Genomic DNA, 11607 nt, shown 5'->3' on the forward strand with positions numbered 1-11607 from the left:
GGTGTGTGTGTGTGTGTGTGTATGTGTGTGTGTGTGTTGATGAGTTGTATGGGGTGGAAGGGAGAAATATATGCTCATGTGCTAAAGTTAAGTGAATAGCTTAGGAGGAGATTTTTTTTATATGAACAACTTTGAAAGTAGGGTGAGTGGTTACACTTGTTGGTTTCCTTAATTATTTTTTCTTTCGTTCTTTTGGTAATCATTTTTAAACTCTAGCTTAAATACACATACAGTCACGTGCACAAATCATAAATCTACCAGTCAATGAAGTTGTACAAGTGAACAAACCCACATAATCACCACACTGATGAAAATCTAAAACATCACCTGCCTTCCAGAAATCTCTATCATTAACACATGTTCACACACACAGACATAGATAACCAATATTCTTTTCTGTCAACAAATATTAGTTTCTCTAGTTATGGACTTTATGTAAGGAGGGTTGTATTGTATGCACTCTTTTATGTCTGACTACTTTAGCTCATTATTGTCAATAAGATTCACCCATGTTGATATGAGTGGAAACATCGGACACAAAACGGTTACTCGTGGAGTCCTCTATAGCTAAAGAATTAACCAAATTAGAAACAAGCAGTGGCCCTGGGACTGACCTGGTCTCCTGGCAGCTATCGTTCTTCGCCACTGGGTTCACACAGATGGAACCAATCCACAATTTCTGCAGGAAGCTGCAGTCTCTGGCCACTACCCTATACAGTGAGACAGCCCACCTGCAGCTGGTGCTGAGCAGAGAAGAAACCGACTTTGAAGATTACCCAATGAGAATTTTACATGACATACAGTAAAAAGTGCAGCTTTAAAGTGGATGAACAAGATATCATTAACTCCAAACCAGATTTGGCTAAATGAGAAAATCTTCAAACGCCTGATATGAAGGATGATCTGTCCTATCTACTGTTCCAAGTAGTTCAGTTTCTGATACATCTCCACATTGTCCACAATTTTCTGATTTTGGACTTAAGTGCTACATGATATTCCAAGTTCTACCAAACCATCCACAGGCAGTGAATAACTATCAGCAAGAGCCAAAAAAATGAACTCTACCTATGAAGCAATTACCAACTAAAGAACTTAAAAACTCCAAAATGTGCACTAAAGATGGATGATTTTGAGTGGAAAACTCCTAAATTGGAACACTTCAGTATCTCTGAATAGACCATGGGGTTTGAAAGTGAGAAAGTCATAGAAAGAAAAATAGTGACCAATGATAATTTCTTTTCTGCTCCTGGTCCCATAATCCCACAGCTGAGAAAAAATGATGCCGAGTACACAAATTCACGCTTGGCACCTACATTCTGCACTCCTGGTTTGAAAATTCCTTCTACAAAGAACAGTACAGCTCTGGCATCCACAAATTATACAGTATCAAAAAAAAATAGTTCATCAAATGATGTGGAAATGAAAAATTAACTTTGTTAGTTTTAAATTTGGAGGACTGTTTTGAAAATCTTGTGTCCCTCTTCTCCTAAGATTTCCTCTCATGAGAATCTGCTCAGAACAGCTACACCTCCAGAAGTAACTACAATTCCAGAAGATATGCTCCAGATTTTGCCAAAATGCAATCCAAACCTAGCTACTCCTTTAGCAAAGAAAGTAGTGCCACCCAGCAAAGTCATTCTTACTTAATATAAACACAGAACACTCAAAATGTCTATGGCAAAGAAAACTGGTAAAACTTTTTTATATGTTTCATTCACCTTCCCCACATGACTGCTGGCATCTCTCAAATTCACACCAGCTTGACCAACCAACAGACTGAACCTCATTCCCTCTGGTTCCAAATTCAGATATCTCATGGGAGGGTTCTGATTGACTCATCTTGGGTCTGATGCCCTTCCCTGGACACTCAACTGTGGCATAGGAGGTGGAATACTATATACCTTTAAAGCTTTAAAAATTGTCCTTTTAGATCCAGGCTAAGACCCCTTCTGATTTAAGTATAATTGGGAAAGTGATTCTATCTGATTATAAGTTCATGAAAGTACTGTTAGAGAACCTTGCAAGTTACAACCAATAGGAAAATAATAACCTGGCTTCATGGAAAGACCAGTTAAAATTTGAGAAGAAACAATTGACAAGTACCATGACAAGGTGCCAAAGGTTCAAGAGGGCTTTGGGAAATTTGGTGCAGTAAAGATTGCCCTCATTTATGACTGTTCCTTGAAAGCCAAATGTGAAGTGACAACCTGTCAAATTTATGCTCATAATTTTGTCTGAAAATTATCACCAGAGCAAATCAACCACTTGATTTTTCTTTGTTCTAGGATTGGGTTGTTATAATTTATTTTTGTTAATATTAGTTAATTAATTTTGTTAAATATGAAAATAATTTGCTAGATTATCTTCAAAATGGTTAGTTTTTCAAGGTAAAGCTCTAGTCAACCTATGCATGTTAATGATTCCCAAAATTTATATTGACTTTTCTTTCAATGTTTACCAAAAGATGTAAGTATTTAAACCCACAGAATCGGATGTTTGCTGAAGGAGTTTTGTACTCCTGAGTTCTCCAAACTACAGAATATAGAAAGAGGCAGAAGAATCTAGCAAAGCTGAGTGAGAGGTCCGCAAAGTAGGAAAATATTTCAAGGAAAAGAATTAATGTTTTTCAAATGTTGCTGAGAATTCAAGTAAAAAGAGGCCTGAGATCGCCCTATTGACTGCTCTGACGAGATTAATTTTGGTAACATACCAGGGACAGAAGTATGAAGAACACCCATGAGAAAACAGACATAAAGACAGTGGATTCAGACAGCTCTTTTGATGAGTTTTGCTAAAGAAGGGAACAGAAATGGTGCGGCAGCTCAAGGGGAACACAGAGTCTAAATTTTTTAAAGGTAAATAAAGGCTATTATATTAAGCAACAAATAAATAAATAATTAGCCAAATTCATTACCCCAAAATACCTCATGGAATTGAGGTAAGATTGATCAGGTATTAAAAACTTCCATCTGCATTGCACCTTACAATTTATCCCAGTTCATATTTCCTACTTCATTTGTCCTTTACAAATAATGCAGGATTTTAAAGGACACTATTATTATTACTATTATTATTATTATTTTACAAATAAGGAAAAAAGGATTAGAGTTTTTATAACAGTTACACAAAATAAGGGAGTAATTTGTGATTCACTTCCAGGGCTGCCACCTTCAGAGTTCATGATCATTATACAAAATCATACTATGCACATTAGTATTCGAGTAGGGAAAGCAGACAAACTAGAATAACACAGTTTCTCTACCTCCAAGACACATCCTTAAAATATGATGCTGAGGAAGCCGAGGCTGCCTATCGGGTAGCATTTGTATTGAACTTACTATGGGAAAGGACTTGTCCTAAAAGCTTACTCTATCCCTTTGAATTATTATGAAAGCCACATGAAGTAGGTGCAATCATTATTCCTACTTTACAGATGAGAACACTAATGGCCATGGAGGTTAAGAAAACTTGTCCAAGGCCAAACAGTGCTAGTCTATCAGGGGTCTATCAGACCAGATGCTCTAAGTAGCAACTATTCAGTTCTCCATTTGTAGAGTAAAGACAGCCATAAACAATACAAAAAGGAATGAGGGTGACTTCCAAAACAGGCAATAAGTCAGATTGGGTCCAAAAGCTATAATTTGCTGGTGTCTACTATATCAATGTTTATAGAATACTTGAAAATACTATAATGCAAGCTCCAAGTAAAACTTCATTTGTGGATAAAGCTGCAGAAACACTTGTAAGATATAAAACTTTAAAAATATTGCAAAAGTAAAGCACCATGTATCTGAATCCAGAAGCACAGAGCTTAGCTAAATTCCTTTTTATCTAATCATTCTGAAGAGGATAATTTGACCTTCTCAAGGCAAATACAGAGCTCAAGTTGGGTTCAAATGATAAGTGAAAATGAGTTTCCTCAACAAATAGTTAACCTCAACCTTTCCTCACTTATTTTGCATATGGAACCACCTTTATTCAAGGGCTGGAATAATCAGAGTTGTAAATCCTGTTACATTGGGCAAAAGCTGGATTTCACTGAACTACCAGTTAGTAAAAGAAAGCAATCAGGTAGGTTCAATGGCTCGCAATAAATTCAGGGAAATAAAAATATATATGTGTATGCATATACAATACTTATTAAAGTAAAAAAATGCATGAACGTATCATCACCTGTAAATTTAAATATGCAATGCCCAAAATTTTAAAGAGTGATTGGTGTGGATATTTTTATTTTCAAGTTAAAAATATGATGTGCATTTGCTTATTACAAAAAAAGTTGCAGTAATAAAAGCTATGTCATCTTTGCAAATTGTATGCTTTGCCTGTCCTTGCCTTAGAATCCAGTTTATTTTTAAAACAAACATTCTGAAAGTCTTTGATATTGCATTCAGCAACCCATCTGCGCCGATGTAAATTCTTTCAAGTGCAGGTGGCCTGTAATGTTTTGTGAGAGCAATTAATGAAGTTTTTGAATTTCTTTTGCTTTTTCACGCTTGGCTGAATGGTGAAAAGGGGTTATCATCTTTAATTCTCTAGCTTAACAGTATACACAATTAGATATTTTCATGCATTTTCATTTCCCTCTGAGATACATATATTATACATGTTTTTTCATTGTTCTAAATCTAGACCAAATAAACTCACCAATGATTTGCAGTAAGGATAAGAACACTAAGATATTATAGCTGTTACATTAGTAATAATTCAAAAAGAAAATAAAAAATTATAAAGAAAAATATTTTATTCTGCCATAATAGTCATTTAAATTCTCATGTTTGAAAGAGCTGTTGAATTTTTTTTTTAAAAAGGCAGAAAGCTTTTTACACTAACATCAACTGTTTAATGGAGAAATCTAAATAATTAGATATTACAATGTTTTATTTCAAATATATATTAAACTTTTTCTACATGTCCTTCTAAAACATTTGCTCTAGTCAAATAGTAATTTCATAGTAGATTTATAAATTAATAGCTTCAACTCCCCAAATTTTTGGTTAGCTTATTATGCTTTGTGGTTAACAAAGACTCAGATCAAATTCTGCTTATATTAAATATTTTAGAGCTTGTCTAATTTATGACCTTATCTCTGCAGATATACATAGAATGTTTTTCTGAGTGCATTGAGAGTTCATTTGTTTGACAGTAAACTTACATTTTATTAGACATGATGAATGTGGATAGTGTCTTTTGTTTAATTTTTAACAGAAAATTTGCATTTCTATTTTATGGGCAAAAATATGTCCTCATCATTAAGATCTATTTTCCATTTATAATAATAATTATGGGAGCCTGGTAAATATATGAGATCTAAGAGTAGAATCTGCAAAGGAAGCAGTCTATGGAATAAGTGTTATCATTCTGATTGTTCAGATTTTAACTGAAAGTCAGTCAGCGATCATCCAACAATCTTACTACAGTTTAAAAATCCCTATATATTATTTTAGTGAATTATATTTTCATTCTTTGATTAAGTTTTTTAAAAATGAAAACTCAATCCAGAATACATAAAGAACTTCTACAACTCAACAACAAAGACACCAACACACTACTGAAAACGAACAGATCTGGTAGCCACATTTCTCCTGAGAAGATATACAAATGGTCAATAAGCACAAGAAAAAACACTCAACATAATTAACCATTAGGGAACTGCAAATCAAAACCATAATTAAAAAAAAAACCATAATGAGATAGCACTTCACAGCCACTATGATGGCTACTGTTTAAAACAAAACAAACAAAAAAAATAGAAGACAATCTGTGTTGGTGAGGATGTGAAAGAACTGGAACTCTTGTTTATTGCCGATGGGAATGTAAAATGGTGCAGTCCATGTGGCAAACAGTTTGGCAGTCCCCAAAAGTTAAATATAGAATTACCATATGATCTAACAATTAATCTCCTAAGTATATATATATATACTTATATATATATACTTTGTATACACATATATATACTTTGTATATATATATATACTTTGGGGTTATAGCTATATAACCCCAAAGAATTGAAAACAAAGACTCAAACAGATATTTGTCATCCACATTCACAGCAGCATTATTCAAAATAGTCAAAAGGTGGAAACAAACCAAGTGTCCATCAACAGAGAAATGGATAAACAAAATACGGTATATCCATACAACTGAATACTATTCATCCATAAAAAGGAATGAAATTCTGTTGCATGGATAAACCTTGAAAACATTATGCTAGGTGAAATAAGACAGACACGAAAGAATGATTATTGAGAAATAAACATAAAATATCTAGAAGAAGCAAATTCACAGAGACAGAAGGAGGATAATGTGCTTGGAGGAAAGGGAGTGGGGAGTTATTGCTTAAAGGGTAAAGACTTTCTGTTTTCGGGCATTTTGCTGGGAAAGTGTTAGTAGTGGTGGCATGACATTGAGGAAGTAATTAGTGCTTCTGAGTTAATACACTTGAAAATGGCTGTCATGGCAAATTTTGTGTTGTATATATGTTGCCAGAATGAAAAAAAAAAAGGGAAATAAAGGAAGAAAAAAGAAAAGAAAAGTCAGGCATAAAAAATATTACAGAAAATAATAAAGAGCACTCTACTTGATATGACAAGTTCAGGAAATAAAAATACATGAACTCTGGAGGATATTTCTAGTACATTTTTCTTTATTTTTACTTATATTTAATGCAGAGTAAAATCTTAATATAAGGGATTAAAAAGTGATTATCTAAATGTAAATCTGCTATATTGAAGTTAGAAAAACTATATCCTAAAACTGTCTATAAGAAAATAATTCACTCTTTGTTTTTTTAAAATTCATGATACATATTTTTTAAAGTCAAAGTCTGGAGTTTGATAGAAGAAAGGAAGACTAAAAACTGTTCAGGAAATAAAACTGAACAACAATCTAATCTGGGCAATTAAAGTCACAGAGTGGAAGTTTGCACTGATCCACCATCCACTGAGGTCATACATATAGGAAAATGAACAAGTGCAAGCATCTTGATTTAGGGCTAGGCATACATCCAGTGAAGAATTGTTTTTTCTAAAAGTTTGCAAAGTCAGCATAGACCATGGGCCCTTCCCAATCTAACACCTGCTGATATAGCTGGGTTACTATTTTACTTGACTTCTCCAGGGACACTTCTTTCTTCATACTGCCATATTTTCACATATTCTATTCCCTATGCTTGGAAAACTTCCCATGCCTTTGTTCCCACTCATCTCAGCTGTCAGTGACCTAATCCTTGGATCCAGTGTTAAGTACTCCTTTTTCCTTCTTAGTGACTTTGATTTTCTAACCTAGATTTTGGATTTTGCCTGTAGTGCCTAAAAGAGAGCCTAACTGACTGAAAATGAAGGTGAAGACACTGACCAGAAGAAGAACCCCAGTGATTTTCTCAAGTTAAAGATAAATATCAAATATTACAAAAGATTTACAACAATACAAAGCAAAGTGAAATAATCTGCTTTGATTAAAATGCATGGAATCATCAGGTTGTGGGGTGTTCATGAGATTAATTATTTTATTTTCTAGAATAGGGTTATGATCAAACTATCTTGGAAAAAAATATTTCACTCATCTTGTGTGTTTATAGGTCTTTCCATTCCTTCTGGTTTCAGGGTGAGATATAAATTAAGAGTTCATTAGAGAGGGTAACCCATCCTTTCAGTAAGCCACGCCAAGCCAATGCATAAAATGAAACTTTTGTACACAGTTAACTATTAGCTTCTATGCAGTTGACCATACCAATAGAAGACATGATTTATCTTCTCTAACTGGTAATACAAAGTATTCACATATTTATCAACTATAGATTCAACTTAGCTATAACTGGTTATACAATGATTCTATAGGGAACATAATAAAGTAACTACAGATACTATCTACTGTGGCCTAGCCAAGTTGACTAAGGCTTCATAGCAGAATGGTTGTCTGTCTTTATATATTTGAGTGGTGGCAGGGAAAAGTTTAATGATTTTGCATTTATGGGCAACAAAAGAAATAATGATAAAACGAGAATGAAGAAAGGAGGTTCTGAGGAACAGTAAGTGACACAGATGCTTTTTATTAGAAAGCAGCCCTCAATGCCAAAGACTCAAGATGATAATTACCTACTTGAGATAGGTAAAAAAAAAAAAAAATCAGCATATTCTCTTCAACAAGCTAAGAATATAAACTATATAGGAAATAGTTATAAAAATAAAATAAAACCCAGTAATCACTGAGTTTTCTTTCCACATTCCATTAATAATTGCACAATCTTTTTCCCACACACACGTGTGTGTGTGTATATGTGTCAGTGGCAAATCAAAATCCAAACAACCACCCAACAGTACAATTTAATGCACAAAAATCAATATAACTGTAAATCTTATGCTGGGTACAAAGGGGCAGATGTCAAGATGTCTTTAATGTAGTTAATTTTGTCCCCATTGAAGGCATAATAGAAAGCATTTAATTTTGTGTTCTTAATATTTAAAAAAATACTAATACTATATCAAAAAGAGGAGTAAAGAAAGTTCCACACATTATGATGCATATTCATGATATTTTAAATGTAATTTCAGTAACTTAAATGAAAAAAAGTAGCCAGATCTGGACTATAAAACGATGAAGGTTTCACATATTTGCATGTTAAAAGGTGTATATGCGTGAATTCTGAAATAATGATTATGAACACACCCAACAAGTTAAACAGAATTTTCTACTATGCATATTGAAAATATCTTTTTCAAATGCTAATTTGCTAATTACAAACTTTTTCTCAAGCTTAACTAAACCCACAGCCTTCATTGTGAGCCATTTGCATAATGTTTCCTGTACAAGCAATGCCACCAGTAAGTGACCAAAAACTTTCAAATAAAAGGGTACATTCTATTAAACCCAAAAGAGTTAAGTTTGTTATTAAGAGTAATTATATTCAGAAAATCCATAACGGCCTGAAAATTTGAGTATCTAAAAACTAAATAGAGCATTCCACTCTCTTTATATTGTCATAATTACATATATGCTTAAGACATTTTCATTTTTCTTCGAGTTCTATTAATTATTCTTACACATCTCACATCAACAAAAAAATCAAGAGTACCACTAAAAAAATATTAGAGTCTAGGGAATACAGTAGAATTTGTGATCCTTTGCATTTTCTTCAGTGAAATAAAAGTGCTTAAAAAAAGTCGTTTGGCAGTTCCTCAAAAAGTTATGAATTACCGTATGACCCAGCATTTCCAAACAGATGTTTTTACACCAACGCTCATAGCATAGTAGCATTATTCACAAAAGCCAAAATATTGAAACAATTCAAGTGTCCATCAACAGAGAAGTAAAGAAAATATATTACATATATATGTGAAAATATGGTATTATATATATATATATATATATATATTTCTCTTATATGAAATATCAAGACTAAAATTCACAGAGACAGAAATTAGATTAGTGGTTCTTAGGAGGTATGACATGTATTGCTTAATGGGTACAGTTTCTATTTGGAATGATTAAAAGTTTTGGAAATAGATGTTTGTGATGGTAGCTGAGACAGTGATGGTTATTTAGTAATAAACTAATGGCAGCTGTTATCACAGTTATGATGAGAGTTTTTAGGTCCACGAGCCAATTTTAAAGTTCAGAATGGGTTTAAGTCATGTTTCTTGTATCCATTTTTTAGTCCTGGTGGCTATTTTGTTTTTACATTTATTGCTAATATTATATACCAGAAGGATAGAAAAACACCATAAAAAGGTAAAATGCAAATTAACCAATTGTTATTTTTATAACCACCAATGGAATTATTGGCTAAAACTGTCATTTAAAATGCAGTTTACATTTTATTTTACTTATCTATAAAGGAAAATAACAATACCTACCTCACAGGTTCATTGCAAACCTAAGTTAGAACATCTATGTAAAGTCATAGCACTCTGCTTGGCTTCAAGTAAGCACTTAACAGATATAATAACAATTTATAATTCTAATCATTCATGTATCAACATCTTGCATAAATTAGCCTGATTTAAAAAATTAGTATATGTATCTTTGCATTGTATTCTTTTCCTAATAAAACGTATTCCTCCACTCAGGATACAACTCCTGAACATGTATCTATTTTTAGGTGTGAGGGAGATATCAGGAACAGTGGTTTTAGGATGATGTTGGGGATTGAATTAGGTCCACCCTTATCCTGTGAGTGTGAACTCATTTGCAAAGGGGATTTTCTGAAATCATATTAAAATGAGGCTAAACTGAATCCAGGTGAGCCTCAAACACCTGTGATTTGTGTTCTTTATAAACAAAGGAAATTTGAACACAAAAGTACAAGTCACAAAAGGAGGCAGAAAAATGACAGATTGCTCTGTGACCTAGAGACAGGGACTGATTACCAGCAAGCCACCACCACAAATCTATAGATTTGGAGAAGGCATAAATTGCTGACACCTAGATTTTGGACTTCTAGGCTCCAAACTATGAGGCGATAAATTCCTGAGGTCTAAACCAACCAGTCTGATATTGTTATAGTAGCTTTGGCAAGCTAAGGAGACTTGCAATGAGGTTGAATGTAGGGTACCCATTATTACCATTAACCTGCTGAGAGTCTACAGGAGGTACTGGAGTTGAAAAGACAGACAAGTTTCATCTATTAGCACAGCCCTTTCAATAGATTTAGATGATCTTTCACTCATGAAACAAAGGTTAACCCTAAGTATGCTGGTTGTAAGAACCAAATTCTAAGCTCTTGGGTTTAGAGAGGAAGGACCTAACTTAGTTTTGTTTATTTCCAACTGCACACTTTTTTCAGAAATGGACAAAGAAAACGATATTCCTTTTAACAAAATAATTATTGAAATATTCTCAGGTGGAGTTTAGGAGAGGTAATTCCTATGCACGAGTATTGAGTTTCCTAAAACTGGTTGGCATCCTACTACTGTTACAGCATAGATTCTCAATGGAGGGGATAAAAAAAAGACTATTTTTAGTTATAAAACACAGATATAATTTCAGTTACATAAACACAGTGTATCTGTAATACTAAAATTTCATGGAGGAAGCAAATTAGAAAAAAATGTTGGAAAAGTTCTTTAAGAAAATAATAAAAAAGGTTGAGGAACGACATTCTATAGATACTAGAGAGTATTTATAATCTTCCTATCATTACCAGGGAGGGAAATACCTAGAAAAGCATAGATACTATTAAAACGTGTGCATGTTTAGAGGGACACACTTAATTATTATCTAGCATGTTTAGGGATTGTGCAGATTCTCTGTAGATTGTGAAATCAATCCAAATTACATTTTGCATAACTACCGCATAGGTACTTTGCAAAACTCACTGAGTATTTTGATAACATCATATACATAAGGAGAAAACAACTGAATGTCGTCATTTAGGAAATAATGGGTTTACATTTGTTAGTATAGCTTCATGTAGACAAAGGTCAAGATTCCAAGGACCAAAGGTGATTTAAACAACCTTCCAAATACCACATTGTTTCTGGTGTTTCATCTAAAACCAAGTTAGAAGAAAACCTTTTTTAGGACATATTTTTTCTCATTTTATATACCAAACTGCAGTCTTAGCAAACTCGTAGACCAGATATTTTTGGTAAATTATACTATAAAATT

The 11607-nt window shown here is 33.3% G+C and overlaps 1 protein-coding gene and 1 pseudogene across 9 annotated transcripts in view; one reads left to right on the top strand and one right to left on the bottom strand.

Annotated features, from left to right (window-relative positions):
* The window catches only part of ROBO2 (roundabout guidance receptor 2), a 648114-nt gene that overhangs the window by 399104 nt on the left and 237403 nt on the right, over positions 1–11607 (bottom strand). The window lies entirely within an intron of this gene.
* Positions 660–1647, top strand: LOC143648863 (spindle and kinetochore-associated protein 3 pseudogene; annotated as a pseudogene).

The sequence above is a fragment of the Tamandua tetradactyla genome, chromosome 10, assembly GCF_023851605.1.
Source record: "Tamandua tetradactyla isolate mTamTet1 chromosome 10, mTamTet1.pri, whole genome shotgun sequence".
Classification (NCBI taxonomy): domain Eukaryota; kingdom Metazoa; phylum Chordata; class Mammalia; order Pilosa; family Myrmecophagidae; genus Tamandua; species Tamandua tetradactyla.